This window comes from Chiroxiphia lanceolata, chromosome 5, assembly GCF_009829145.1.
Source record: "Chiroxiphia lanceolata isolate bChiLan1 chromosome 5, bChiLan1.pri, whole genome shotgun sequence".
Lineage (NCBI taxonomy): Eukaryota > Metazoa > Chordata > Aves > Passeriformes > Pipridae > Chiroxiphia > Chiroxiphia lanceolata.
Genome location: NC_045641.1, coordinates 5,553,124 through 5,568,412, shown reverse-complemented (window position 1 = coordinate 5,568,412; position 15,289 = coordinate 5,553,124). Strand labels below are relative to the sequence as shown.

General features: G+C 39.5%; 1 long non-coding RNA gene across 1 annotated transcript in view; it reads right to left on the bottom strand.

Annotated features, from left to right (window-relative positions):
* Positions 1-14,903, bottom strand: part of LOC116787702 — a 161,248-nt gene extending 146,345 nt beyond the window's left edge. The window contains exon 1 of the long non-coding RNA XR_004357396.1: positions 14,613-14,903. This is a non-coding gene — a long non-coding RNA (uncharacterized LOC116787702). The remainder of the gene's footprint in view (positions 1-14,612) is intronic.
* Between the last annotated feature and the right edge of the window lie 386 nt (positions 14,904-15,289).

The window sequence follows — 15,289 nt, the reverse complement described above, 5'->3', positions numbered from 1 at the left end:
TATAAAGGCCAATCATGTATTAATTCATTTGGTATTCATTGAGAGACCTTTAATCATGATGGATTAATTTATTATAAATGCGGATATAATATGTTATTTCATAATATCACAACTGTAATTTAGCAATTAAACAGTCTGTTATTATTTCAATCACTGCCCAGATCTGTATCATGATACAATGTTTTGCTCCACGGTGAATTATTTTACATTACATATAGGACAATGGATTTTTTTTTTTTTTTGGAGACTAAATCTTTGGGGAAGCAGAAATATATAAGATAATACTTGGCTCTGATATTCTGCTTTGTCTCTGAGATGATTCATCCTAAATACTTAGAACCAGTTAGTCAGAGGCTTGCAGTGATTACAGATCTGATTCAAAGCTGGCTGAAGTCAATGATGCACTCAGCATCTTGGACCCTATTGTGAGTGAGAGGGGTGTAAACACTTAGCAGGAAAAGGACATGGAGAGGGCAAAAATAAGGTAGGTACACTAGTTAAATGCAATCTGAGATAACAGGTATAAATGGTTAGATACAAGAAAATGTAACCTATTGTTTTTTGAAAACTGAGAAAGACTCCATGAGTGCTGACCTGTACTCCTGCTCCACCAGATAGACAAATATAGAGTTTTCCAAAGAACCTGGATGATGCCATTATACCTCCATTCTTGAACTGCATTCTGTCACAATTCTTATGCCTTTTGATGCTTTCAACTCAGAAGAGAAATTGGGGCACATTTATGCTGATCTAATTTTACCAGTGTCAAATGTCCAAATGTTACTGTGACCCACATGGAATGGCCCCAGGGAGAATCTGGATCAGAAGTATAATTTCCATATGACAGATGTGCAAACTGTGCTGCTTGGAAAAGAGATATCTTGTTTTGGTACCTACAGTAAGTGTGTAAAGATAAGAGGTAGAATCTCTGGAAAACGATACTCAACTCTTTCTCTCTGTTCTAAGCACTTGGCCTCATTTCTTTCTCTAGCACGTGCTGTTGTCATGTTGGAATTAACACCACAGCAGAACTACTGCACCACTTACCAAATATTCTAAAGCTTTTCTTTTTTATTTGTTTATTTTAAGAGACAGAGAGGAAAAGGTAGTGGAAGTTGCCAAGTCTGTATCTCTGACTGGACACTAGAGAACAAATTGATCTGTTACTTTGAGCCCATTTTTTAACCTCCCTCTATTGACATTTAAGTAACTGATTCTTCTCCATCATTGTTAGCTGTCTTTTTTCCTGCCTGTCAAGAGCTTGCTAAATTAAGATTCACAGCCCAGGATAGTTTTCATATGAACTCAAAAGGAGTCAATATGTTTACTTAGATAAATGGTTATTTTACAAGGTAGTGTAAAATGCATAATTTTCTGTGGTATATACAGCTATGAAGCACAATCCATCATAAGTGACTCATTTAATCTCTGATGTATCACTGGATGCCTTCTTCAAAGAGCAAGCTGGAATAAGTGATTCATATTAGGAGATCTGGAAAAAAGCTGCACAGAGAGCAAGTGAAGAGATCAGGATCAAAATGATGATAATGTATCCTCAATTGTATGACAGAGATCACAAAATCCTGTTAAATCCTCCGGTGTATCACCCTCCCTTTTCAGGATTTACCCCCTCAAGAGCATTTTCTGCTGCTTTTCCTTCTCACACTTGGACTGGATAACAGAGCTATCTGCAACTGGAGATGAGGAGCATTTTTACAGGCTAACAAATCTACTAGAACCAATGGTTTTAATCTCTCCTTGGCTACAGAATCAAAGCCAAGTTCTCTGCAGGTGCAAATAGGATCTTCTTCACTGCCTTAGGTGGAGTTTCACTCATTTACACCACTAAAGAATTTGGCACTGAGAATGTTGAGATCAAAAGGTTCCAGTTGGCAAAGAGATGTGCAGAAGAGAATTTGTCTGGGGAAATATTCTGAGAAGACTTATCTCTCCTGTGAAAAGAGGACTTACCTTTCCTCAGAGGAGTCTGGTATTGATAAATCCAAATTATATTAAATTTTGGGACATCTCTTCTGACACTGCTAATTCTAAAGTGGCCAGTTTGGGAAACCTGCCAAAACCCTGCAGAAAGAAAGCTCAGTGGTGTGCTACTCTATGTGAATTTTCACATCATCATATTATATGCATATTTTATGTTTTTATTTTCCACTGACATAACACTTACTGGGGTCTGTATTGTTCATTTAATAAAGCCAGGATTGGAACATGTCCTGCCATAGCTGCTTGCACAACACACACCAAAAGAAGTATCATTATTAGTAAATGTGTCTGCATGATGCCACTACTTCATTGCCAGAAGCAATTTCCACCTAATTTGGAGTTCCTACATATGCAATGAAGCCTTTGCCATTATTGTTTCAGAGACAACTAAGAAAGATCTGTTTATTTGTTAATAACAATTTTGGGAAATACGGGAAGCAGTGAAATATCAAGACTCATTTACAAAAATTATCAAAACTAACATTTTAGGTGAGTAGAATAACACCCCCCACTCCCTCACCCCCTCTCACTCTGGTAAATGTATGCAGATGACTTTTCCAAAAGGACAGCATCAGTATATTTACACTTTTATATCTTTGGATGCTTGTTCAGAGTCCAATTTGCTCCTGGACAAGGGCATATTGATGAGTACCTGGTGTGTTTATTTGGATGGACGTGCTTGGTCTAAAAGCCAGCTCCATTCCAGCAGCCCTCACCAGTTCTCTATAGCTCAGTGCTAACAGCCAGCCTTCTTTCCTCTAAGGAAGGCATATTTCTTTCCTCTGCCCACACCCCTTTAGGTAGCAGGAGGATTCTGCACCAGGGGTGCACCAGGTTGGATCAGGTATTACTCCAAGTCTCTATCCTGTGTCCATCAGTGGTTTACAGTGAATGCCTAGAGCAGACTGTAAGAGTAAACCAAGTTTAATGTGGGACATTCTGTAGCTACATCAACACACTGAATTGCTATTACAAAGATTAGAAATATGTTTTTATAATTGAAAACATCCTACTGAATCTGTACATACACCTGCTAGCAATTATTCCCATCTCCTCTTTTCAGGTCCCCTATAACAGGGTTGTAAATGTGTGAAACTGCACCTGGCTGAAGTTCAAACCAGAGACTATGAGTACTCTGGGTAGGAGTGTCCCTTTGTTCTGCATTTCTCTTAGTTATGTCTATACCAATAAAAAAAGACCAGGGATGCGCTTAAGCACTATTGCCTGAGCATCAGACCTTTAGTTGATAGTCTGCTCTCTTGCAGAGCTTTGAGTTGTGCCAAATAACACTCTCCAAAAAATTCAAGCTTGGTTTGAGGGACAGCAGGTATCACAAAAAGTTGGATGTTGCCAGTTCTGCCTGGGCTGAAGGGAGTGTGTGCAGATGAATATGATTTACACCACAGCAACAGCACGTGGAGCTACAGGGTGGTCCTTGGCTGTTTTATTCATAGTACTGACAGAACCATAGAGGTCCACAAGTGTTGACCATGAAATAACATGAATCACTATCACCAGGACTTTCAAAACCAGTTTTATTACCTTCCTAAGAACAAGTTTTCTAGCTCTAGAAAATTAATTTTAAGACAAAGAATGAAGCTGAATAAAGAAAGTTTTGCAGTATGAGAAAATTAGTTCCTTTTGAAGTGTTTCCTGTCCTGCTTCAATGACATTTATTCTGTCCTAATGTATTTTGTGAAAGTTACTCAGAGAAATACTTTTCTATAAGATAAACCATTAGTAAGGGTCATAGATTTCCATTTTTATTTTAATAAAATCTTTGAAGACTAACTCATACAATTTGTGAATAACACTTCATGAGAAAGGCTTGCCAGAGGTTTTTAATAGTTTGAGGTATGAAGCTGATGGGAAATAACAGAATACTTTCTCTCTCATATTCAACCAGAGATAAGTGGCTACATCACAAAAGCATATTCTTTTACTGATGAGAGAGAACAACATAAAGAAAATTAAACTATGACAATGTTTTTCTTGTTTATGGTGCTCAGATTGTCTTCACGTACAGAAGGCATTGATTATCCTTGCACTAAGTTAAGCTTTTAGCTTAGACAAACAGATCAACTGGTGATATTTCCGTCTTTTTGCAAAAGTTGGTATCTGTGCAGTGGATTATGAAATGTTATGAAAGGCAAGAAAAATGTATCTGAAGGAAAGGACTACAAGGATGGAGTATTGCCTTCCAGAAAATCTCTTTATTGGCTTATTTGGAGTTATAATTTTCTATTCTGCTGCAAAGAAGCAGCAGCTGGATCACTGGATGTTAGCAGTTAGAACTGGAGTAGGTCTAATACAGAAGTACAGTACAGAACCCTATAGATGTTTAATGCTCATGTTCTTTATTATATCTGCTACTTCCTGTCTGCACAAAACTTTGAAATACTGCATCCACATAAGCAAGTCTGAAACTTCTAAAACAAGATAGGGTGCTTTGCTGCAGGAATACAGTTAACCTATACTACAGCCTTGCAGAAAATAGTTATCCTTAGTGTAGGAATTCCTGGATAGAATTAATTTGTCTGTGTGATGCTAAAAAGTTGTTCATATTGGATCAGTAACTTCTGTCATCCTTAAAGATTAGTCATGCTCTAGAGACTATTATTTGCCATTCTGGGGCAGATGCTCAGCAGATTTCAAGGGATCACTCTGATTTATATCAGCAGAAGGTCTGGCAGACTTATGTGAATGGAACTGAAGTTGTTCTCTAGAAAAAAAAAAGTGCTGAAATGAGCACTGTTGTAAAAAAACTCCTACATTTGAATGTAGTTCTGATGTTGGTATAAATACACTTGTGTGCCCAAAACAAGATAGTTGCTGGGTTTATTAAAGTGTGTCTATTTTTCTTTTGTTTACTCATAATTCATTTATTAATAAAGATTTCAGCTGTGGTAGAGTCTTTATCCTACCATAACAGGAGCTCCTGGCTTCATAACTTCACTGGAGCAACCCACATGATGAATATGAGCTGAAGAATAGGAGCCAAATCCTTCTAGGCTCTGTATATTTGTGCTTGCCAGAAAAATCATGGCCAGCGGAAGGAGCAGGAGATGGAAAGTAGCCACCTCTGTTTTGGCTCTTCTCAAAGTCCACTGAGGCTACCGTGTAAGCCTTTATACTTGGACCTACATAAGCACCTTCTGAAGTTGGATACAGGAATTGAGGGGCAGCAGAGACTGCTTATTTATGAGTTACTTAGCAGTCCCCCATGCAGCAGTTGCCATAAGGCACAGCCTCAGTGCAGCTTATTCATACTCCTGGCAAAAGTTATCCTCAGGGGGAGCTGTGCTTTTGGATGTTGCTGGCCAGAAAACAAGAATACTTTACTGCATCTCTCACAGAGTATGAGTATATTCACTCTGGGGGCAGTTTTAGCATTTGGCCCTATGCCTGGACATCATTACTATTGGGCACTTACACTGTACACAACCACGCTGACCAAAGTCTGTACTGAAAAGATTACATTCTCCCAAACCAATATTTTCAATTTGGCCCTCATGTTTCTGACAGCAGGAAACTTTTGGAAACACCATAGGCTGTGTTTGCCGTAAACAGCATTACCTGAAAAAATCCTGGTGAATGTCACAGGTTTCATGAAAGTAAGAGAATACAGAAATACAGTACCCTATAGTGAAATGGGATGAGCTGAAGCAAAGCAGTTAAACAATATGTGCTCCACATGGCACAAAAGCTCAAACTGCCTTTAAGCAGCTCTTTTAAGAAAGCACCCGGTCAAAGACTTTGGGGCAAACCAGCAGAACTTATTTCAAATACAGAGAAGAATATTGTCCTGCTTATACTGCAGCTTTACTTTTTGTAGATTTAAAAATATTCTACTTTAAAATGGGACTGACAACAGGCAGCAGCACCACGTGTGAATACACTGAATCTAAGAGGGGAGGGAGGTTTGAGTTTCAAGCTGCAAGAATTCCTATTCATACCACAACTGCAGTAAAGTGTCTTTCTATATCTGGGCATAAAGAAGCATAAAGCAGCTAAAAAAATTGGGCACAAATTAGAATATTTATGGCATTTATGGCATCTCAAGGTTCTGGATTTCCAGAAACTGTACTTGTTTGGTGTCTTGGCAGAGGTATAAAAAAACCCGTGATGATATTCCAGCATTTTCTTACTCGCTGAGCTTAAAATACTTCTTTGGTTGCAGTGGCTTCTGTGGGACTATTCCCATACCATAATCTTAAGCACATAATTAAGGGCTTTACTGGATCAGTGCCTGAAAAAACAATGCTGATTTCTATTGAATGCACATTATGTTAGGGACCATTTGTAAGCTCATTAAAATGAACAGAAAGGATCCAGCAGACGCTGGACCGAGCCTCGTCTCAGGACTTTCATCAGAGAAACAACGTTTCCTCTTGTTTACACTTTCACAGGTCACTGAGTTCCCAGACTTGGAGTCATTGATTACATCGTATTATCAATGAAGTTAGAGATTTGCTGTCAGCTTAAATGGGTACAGGATAGGACATGAGGAAATAAACAGCAGAATCATGTACAATTTGTGATTCTGGGTATTGGGTGCTTAAAAAGCAAACAAAAAAAGCAGGCATGCTCATGAATTCATGGACACAGAACAGCTTCTGCTCTAGTGCACTATGTGTGTCACACAATGTGTTTGGGAATGTACATTTCAACTCTTTGGAACAGCACTGGATACGACTCTTACCCTACCTCCCCTTCCCTCAATGCCCAGACTAATAAATCTCCCATTTGTCTCACCTGTAGTTACAATAAAGCTGTTCTCAACGGTGTTAACATCTGCCGTGGTCATTCTTTTGGGGTGAGAAAGGCAGAACAGTTTCATTGCTCGTTCATTTGTGAACACTTGTTAAGTAAAGCTGCCACTTGTGTCCAATTATGGGTGAGGATTTTATAGCACAGTCTCCTTCCTAAAGATAAACTGACACGGCCAAGCCCCATTTTATAGGCATTCTTAAATTCTTCCAAGCTATATTTAAAATCCTTATGCTCGGAGATGGCAGGTGCCATGTGTTTTCACATTAACAAATGCAATTTTGTGGCAACTTGACCATGCCAGTGAAGCAGTAAATTTCTGTAATCTCTGTGGTTAAGAATTTCACACAGGACTTTGCTGGGAATACATAAAGCCCATTAGTACAGGAGTATGATGAAGATAAAATTAAAATACCTTTACAGTAAAAGCCAAAAAAACCAGTAAAGTCTGGGGATTTTTTTTTGTGCTGCTAGAGCAACGAAACGTGTCAGAGGAAAATGCTGAAACAGAAAAAAAAAGCTTCACTGGGCTCACCCAACCTGATCTTCAAATGACTGCTACCAATTTAGGTGAGAAGCAGTAATTTGGCTTACACAAATGCTAGCAGAGGCTTATCCTAAAGCATAACTGGGATGCAAAACTTTATAAATCTCTTTTCCAAATCCTTGCTCCTTGTTACATTGTCCTCACACCTGTTTTTGCAGGCTTAGGGAGATGGTAGCCAAAACGTTCCTAGTCCAGAGCACGTGCAAGTTGCAATGGTGTATCTGCACACCAGTTGTTAACTGGTTCACTCATGAGATCTGCATTTACCAGCATGAGCTTTGCTGTTGGAACTCAGGGCAGCCACAGACCCCCCAGCTGCAGCATCTTAGCCACTGTGAGGGCTGGGAGCACGTTGCACCACTTGCAAAGCTAGAGGGGCTGTGCAGCATCACTGGATTATGGACTTAACCTGCTTTGGAAAGGGATCTAAGCTGAAAAATGGGACTAATACCACTTTTCATTCTCCCCAACTCTTCACCAAACTCCTCAGAACTCCACAGTGAGTTTGAGAGGTACCAATGCCAGAGGACAGTTTTACACACTGAAACAGATCCAGGATTGGGTTTCTGGTCTGCAACAGACCCTGAGAAAGATGTTAGATTTTGCAAGAGAGTATCTCAGTTACCAGCAGAAAGCAGATGACAAGCAGCAGTTAAATACTGCACAAATTCATACACTGCTTTGTTTTGGTTGTTTTTTTTCTCTGATCTGTAAGTCATTTCAGTAGGTATTTCCCAGATTTCCTATAAAATCATGTGAGCTATAGATTTTTTTTTTCTTTAAAAGAGAAAGATGTGATTCCTGCATAATCATACCACTCCAGAGACAGGATCTTCTGGAAAGTAAAGAAAACAACCTGCTCAGAACACAATACTAACCAGAGAGGGAATTGCATTATGGATTGCTCACAGACTACTTCAGGAGGTTTTACCACAGGGTTTGGACAAAACTCCTGAAGAGCACAGATCAAACAAGAAAACATCTTTGAATGCTTATAGTTTGTTGTAAGAATGTTTTGAAAGACACACTTAGCAACTCAATCTCTTAAGACTTCACACAAGCACGCAAGGTTGGGGAGATCAGCTCAGACACTTCTACACGCTGTGTGGCTGCAGTGATGCCAAAAAAGCTGTTCACAGAGTGGCCCTTTGAAGTCAGTGGACTTTTGTCATTGATTTTGAGAGGCCTAGGATTTCATTTGCAGTGTGTAAGGTTAAGCATGTGTGTAAGTCCTTGCAGGATCAAGGCTTAAATGTGTAAACCTGTTCAGCAAGAGTACCCAGCCTTTAATGTCCTGTGAATGTGGTCTCTCTCACTTTGTGACACTGGGTAGGCAGCCTTTGCTCTTCACTTGAGCACAAAAGCTTTGTTTAGTATGCATATGTCCTTCATAATTGCAAGAGACTTGGGGTACAGGAAAAGAAAGATGTTAGTAGAACTGCGAGCTGCTTATTAATGGAGCGCCTATGGAAAACATTGACTGCATCACATTGATTAAGAGCCACTATTAATCTATACTTCTGTCTCCTGTTATCAGAGGTGCAGGCAGAGGGCCACTCGGATTGCTCACTGTGTCAGTGGCTCTTATAGCGCTTGTACATTAATTACTGAACACAGCAAATGTGTGAGATGAAATCCTGTGTTCAGAGCTCCTTTGTCAACGTGAGCAGTTCTACTGTGTAGAAATGTGTTTTCTGCGTGCTTCAAAATCCAGCCACTCCCCTTGTTTGAATAAAGAATATTTCTGCAAATCATTGCTAGAACCTGGGTCCAGAATAGAGCTACCTCAATCATGTCTGATGATCACAGAATAATTAAGGCTGGAAAAGACCTCCAAGATCACCAAGTGACTGGACTCACATGCCCGTCAAACCATATTGTGAAGTGGATCATCAGCTGAGTGGGCGATCAACCATTTTATGCTTAAATGAATGGTAAAATCCAGTTTCCCTGACTTAAACCAAACCTACACCTAATCTTTAGGATGCTGAAGGTTACCTAAATGAAGAGAGAAATGAGACAATGTTTGTCTGAGGTAGAGTGTGTCCATATTGCTGACTGTCTTACCTATCTAATGTGGTCTTATGTGTCCAACAGTAATACTGCGTGTTTGTATATATATCAATGCATATTTATGTGCTGACACAGTTACTTTTTAAATTAATCAGATTTTCCTTGAATTTAAACCTCTGTGATGCTGGCTATAGTCATCCTTAGGTATCACTTCCTCTAGACCTTACAAACAAAGCTGCTCTGCCCCTGGCTCCCTCTGTTCAGATGGGATGTGAGCCCATCAGCAACACCCACAACACTTCATATCACATATCATGTACTGGGGTATGAAAGCAAAAGTCTGGGGATCAAGCACAGGGCCAAGAGGACACAACTAGCTTGTCCACAGATGGCCAGGTGAGACACAGAGGTAAAGTGCACTGTAACATTTGGGAGACAGTAATCTCACTGCAGCATATACTTTTAGGACTGTAAATGCAGTTTTAACTGTAAAAAATTAGGAAGTAAAATTATCTGTCTGAAACCTCTCAAATGCACGTAGCTTCCTCTGGATAAGGGAATTTACATCTGGAACATCGACTCATTATACTACTGGTGCCTGAATTAGGTAGACTTCATCATACTCACCGAGTTTCCCAGCTTTTAGATTTTTTAAAGCATTGCAGCATAACTTTTAAATGCCACTGGCCTGCTAAGTAGAACAAATGAACCAATCACAGCACCTCCTTTCACTAGATCAGTTCAGCTAATAAAATTAACCGTGAGGAACAAGATTAATTGGACGTTAAACACATTGCCTGGAACGCACTTGTGACAGCTTCCCCCCAGCAGTCTTGGAGGACTAATGATATATGTGAGTGACATTATGTCAGTGATATATGTGTGTGTCTATGCAATCCAGTCCTAACTTCACTAGGATTAGCCTTGTTTTAAGCCCACTGCCATGTGTATGGGGTTTGGTAAATCAATGGTACTATGAGGTTTTTTTCAAGCTATATAATTTACAGAGTTTTAAGTCCTCTGTCTTCATGAAGTAGTGACAAGAGAAGTCTAAATTTAGCAATGCAACAGTATGGTTAATTAAGAAAATCTGAGGATGAGAGGCAGTTAAATGGTCTGAGTTTTGAATGTGATGTCCTTCAGTGGGATTGAAAGAAAACAGAGGTTTAAAATAGGTCAGATAAATCACTCTCTGAAAGCACCTACTTGTTTTCTCTGTAAAGGGAGCCAGAGGTGGTATGCTCAGATGTAGGTGTCTACACTATAGGTACCTACATTGGGATGAGGTGAATCCTACCTCAGGTGCCCGAATGCCATGACCAGAGAACAGCTATATGGATAACACAGATGCAGCTGGAGTTTGAGAAAGCAAACTAAAAAAATATATATATAGGGCTTTTGTTTTGCTCCTACTTTGTTATCATCCTCAAGGAAGGTGACCATACATGTCTTTAACAGTGTGAGTAGGAAAGATGTGGCTCTAAGAGCTCTCAAAGCACTCAGCCTTAGGACAGGAGCTCTTATCACTAAGGGGCATGGGACACGCAAAACAAGAAAGGAACATTTTGGATGATGACAATTATAGTCTAGAACTGAGCTCTTTGGGCCTCTAGTTTGTTCTGTTTTTACTTTGTTTCCTTCTTACTGATGTTTCACTGTTTACCTCAATAGATAAAATATTTATTTATATTCCTAATTCATATCCAATGATCTGACAAATAGTGTGAGTTCTATTGCCTTCAGAATGATGAGAGCAATTAGGAGGTATTAGATTATTTTTAGGGTTTTCTGTACCCTACACAGGATTAGAAGCCCCGAGGAGCCTGCAGCGCATGTGACGAGGAGATGAAGGACATGTGACTGGCTACCAGGCTGGTGGAAGAAATGTCTTGGCAGATGTTGGCCCAATAGGTTATTAATCAGTAGTGAGAGAAGACCAGAGGCTTGGGGTCACTCTGAGCCCATGTACAATGTTCTCACTTCATTTGGGGGAGTTTTGAGAGTGGTTCTTGGTGAAGGAAGACCATAGCTAATGTGTTAAATCAAATGGAAACACAGCAAACCCCTTACAATGCCATAAATCATTTCCAGTTGGAAGAAAAATGTAAGAATCTTTTAGCTGATGAATGAAAAAAAAAAATTCTCAGAGGTTAAAATCTAAGAATTTTACCATGACTCTGTGAAACTTGTATTCAGCTGGCCAGAAATGTAATGCTAATAAATAATCCCATTCAGGGGAAGAGGTATTATGACATATTCTTTAGTATTCCTTCAGAGTCCTGAGAAAAAATCTTGGAATCTGGCTTCTCCCAGGAGAAAGAAACTGATGAAATCCCACCATTATTGCCCATGGCAAGTCTGTGATTTACCCTAATTTTACCTGCTGCGTGCAACTCAGACTTGCAGTGACTTTATGTGAAATGTTAGAGATGTGGAAGAAATATAGAATTATGCCAGCTTTTTCTTGCAAAGGAAACTCATAGTTATGTTATCAAAGTTTCTAATTATAAAATTTCTTTAATATTTTATTAATAGGAGGGAGAGAAGATACCAAAACTTATGGTATTTCACAAGTAAGATTATGGGCTGATTTCTAATTGGTTGGCAGGACCTGAATAATAAAACTCATAGTTTTATACTATATTCATCTAGTGATGATAGAAATTCTTTGTGCATAATAGCACCATTTCTATTCAGGAATCTTGTTAACAGTTGTAAACTCAGATTATCATTTTTATTAGCCTAGTGTTTTCTTATTTCTCTGTTATTGACAGGAAATTACAGCAAGTTTTCTGGCTTGTTTTCTTTTTTGCTATAATGAAAACAGTTACATTCAACTAGAAATGTCCAAGCACTGAATAGAGGACAGTATTGCTAGAAGCCAACAACAATGAAAAGTGCACAGATTAATTAAAAATAAATATATTTAAAGACTAAATTCAAAGAGAATGTAGACTGGTAGTTAGGGTTAGGTGATGTTTGTTTATTTGTTTGTTTGTTTGTTTAAAGGTACATATAAAATCTTTCTTATACTTTATGAGTTTAGGAACTAATTCTTGGCTCCAAACTCAGTGTCTAAACTTGACTGTACTGTTTCCATATTGCCTCACAACAGTAACTTTGACATCACCTCTGTGACCAAAGCCCCCAGGCTGTATTCAGTCTCTCCTTCCATGCAGCCTCACCCATTGCTGAGATGCTCACCATGGACAGTGGGAACCAACCACCATGGACTTCTCAGGACTTTGGGTGATTAGGAAGCTAAATGAGAGTATTGCTAGTTGTTTCACCCCATTAGGTCACTTGAGCATTGTAAAAACACTATTTCTTGGAGAATGTGAGACTATAGCTGCATAATTTACCGACAACAGCCTACAGTTTATTCATATTACATCAGATACGCTTCTAACTGTCAGTTGATACTGAGTGAATAAAAACTTATTTCCATAACAAGAACACTGAATTCAACCCTTTTCTTCTCTGGTTATAAATGGATGGGAGTTCGGGATTACAAGGGACAAAGCCTAATTTTCTGGGCCTCGCAGAGCTTGGTGTTGGGGTGGGGGAAGGCAAGTTGTCAGGGCAAAAGCAAGATGTGGGAGCTGCAATGACCTCATTTAGCAAGACACCAGCATTTTCTGCACAAGCGAAGTAAACCTTCGAAAAGTATCACAGTGCTTGAAACTGAGGCTGAAATGGGGAGAGATGAACTTCTGCAAGTGCAGTACCCTTAACCCTCTGCCCAAACAAAGTGGCTGTGAAAGAATGTGATTTTCCATATGGCACTGGCGCGTCCTCTCCTTATCTCCAGGGACACGAAAGGGACTCTGTGTTAAATCCCACTGCTCCCCAAGTCCCCTCTCCTTGCGCAACTTCTCTCGTGCAATCACTTTATGCATTTCCTTTGTGTCTGGAAAGTCTGACGTATCAATCTGCAGATTGTTCATTTCACACCACCTTTAAAAAAAATCAAAATAAGGCAAAGAGTTTTCAAGGAGTTAGAAGACTGAATTGCACTGGTTTTCTAACTCCACTCAATTTCTCCAAAAATTCCCATGCTATGTTCAAAAAGTTTTCATCAGCATGACCACAAACCTGTGAAAAACTAAGTGTAAGAGTAGTGTTTATTCTAAATACTATAGTAAAAGCTGCATAATCCAGTCTTAAGTGCAATAAGAACTAATTGCACTTAGAAAAAGAGAGGGAGTTCAGCAATTATAAGATGCAGTCCTGCCAGTATTCAGAAGCTTCCTCTTAAATACAGGACAAGCTCAGCCTTCCTGTTGATTTCAGTAGGTGTTGTAGCATTCAATACTCGGCAGAATTACATTTGGAAAGCCTGAAAAAAGCATGTCACCTTGTAAGTTTTATAAGAGTAAACACACAGCAAAAGCAAAACACATCTCATTTGCTAAAAAATAAAATGATAACATAATAGCATCAGAAAAAGACTAGAAAGGAGATCTCAGAAATCAGGGGACTTGCAAGGCAGGAACTGTAACGACCATAATACAGATCTGACTGTGTCTGGCAGGCTGGTGTTCATAGGAAATGATCCACAGCATCAAACTCGTTCTTTACAAAAGCAGCTCTTGGTATTCCACCTCAAAGTTTGTCAGCTTCTTGTAATTAGCTACTACAATGGTATGGCACGGTACGGAGTGGAACATCCCTTCTCCCCTTCTCCGGAACAACAATGCAAGGGACAGCAAGAACTTTACCCAGCACTGGACAACAATAAATCCTGGATACACTGACCCCACCTGATGCAAGAAGAATTTAAAAAAAAGTTTCAGTGTTGCACTTCCCTGCCTAGTAAACAGCTGAACAGGCAGGATGACACCCAAGACCATCTCCTCCACCCCCATCTCCACCCCCCTGTCGTATCAGTGCTTCAGGCAACATTCAGAGGGAAAAAAAAATCACACACACAAACCCCCCAACTCAAGTATCTGTTGTGATAAGAGCATGGAACAGTAACCAAAAAACAATCAAGTCCTCATTGTCATAGTGCGACAATCACAGCATCGGTTCTGTTGAGCAAATAGTCAATTCACAGAGAGAAAAGCATCATGAGGACAGACAGGAAAGCTGTTATTACCCATTTTAAGTAATAGGAGAAGGTCACATATCAAGCAGTTACACCTTTTCATTACATTCTAACCCTCCACAGCAGGGGAACCACACTTATGACTGCGTTAGGTATACAAAAGCTTTCAGCTCCAAAAAAGGAGAAGAAAAGATGAGGAGAGGGAAAAAAAATAAATTAAATTCATCTTACCAGCGCGTTACAGCACCAACTTGCTTGAAGGAACGTTGCCTTTACAGGTTTCTCTTTTAATTATCCTGGAAGCAGAAGGGGGAAATAAAGAAGACGACGAAGCAGGGTTGTTAAATTAGCGTGTGCTCAAATCTTTTCAGTTTGTCGCAGAGTAGAAAAATACCAAAAAAAAAAAAAAAGAAAAAAAAAAAAAGAAAGGGCACGCAAAGAAAGAAAAAAAAGCAAAAGAAAGCTCAGTAATTTAAATTTGCTGTCAGTTCAGGCAGCATCGCTCTGTCCCGCCCCTCTTCCCACTGGGTTCTACTACCTGCAGGGCTGCAACTGACAGCTACTGTGCAAACAAAAAAAAAGGCAAAAAGCATGCTGGGACCATGCTGTCTGCTGTCTGAGTCTCTCTCCACTTCTGATGACTGGAAATCATTAGTGGAAAGGTTCTGTTGTTGTTTGCTGGGATTTTTAAGTTGGGTTCTTTGCATGAAATTTAATTTATTTTTAATTGATGCGACACGGCACGTGACAGAAACCGGTGGTTGTGTTTCTCAGCTCTCCTCAGAATGGAAACTAACCTGAACAGATTGATTTTAATAGGATGGTATACAGACAATATACACAGGCTTCACTGCATTGCACTTTGCAGGCATGCAGTCAACGCTCCCTGTGACACCTTGTACAAAAAT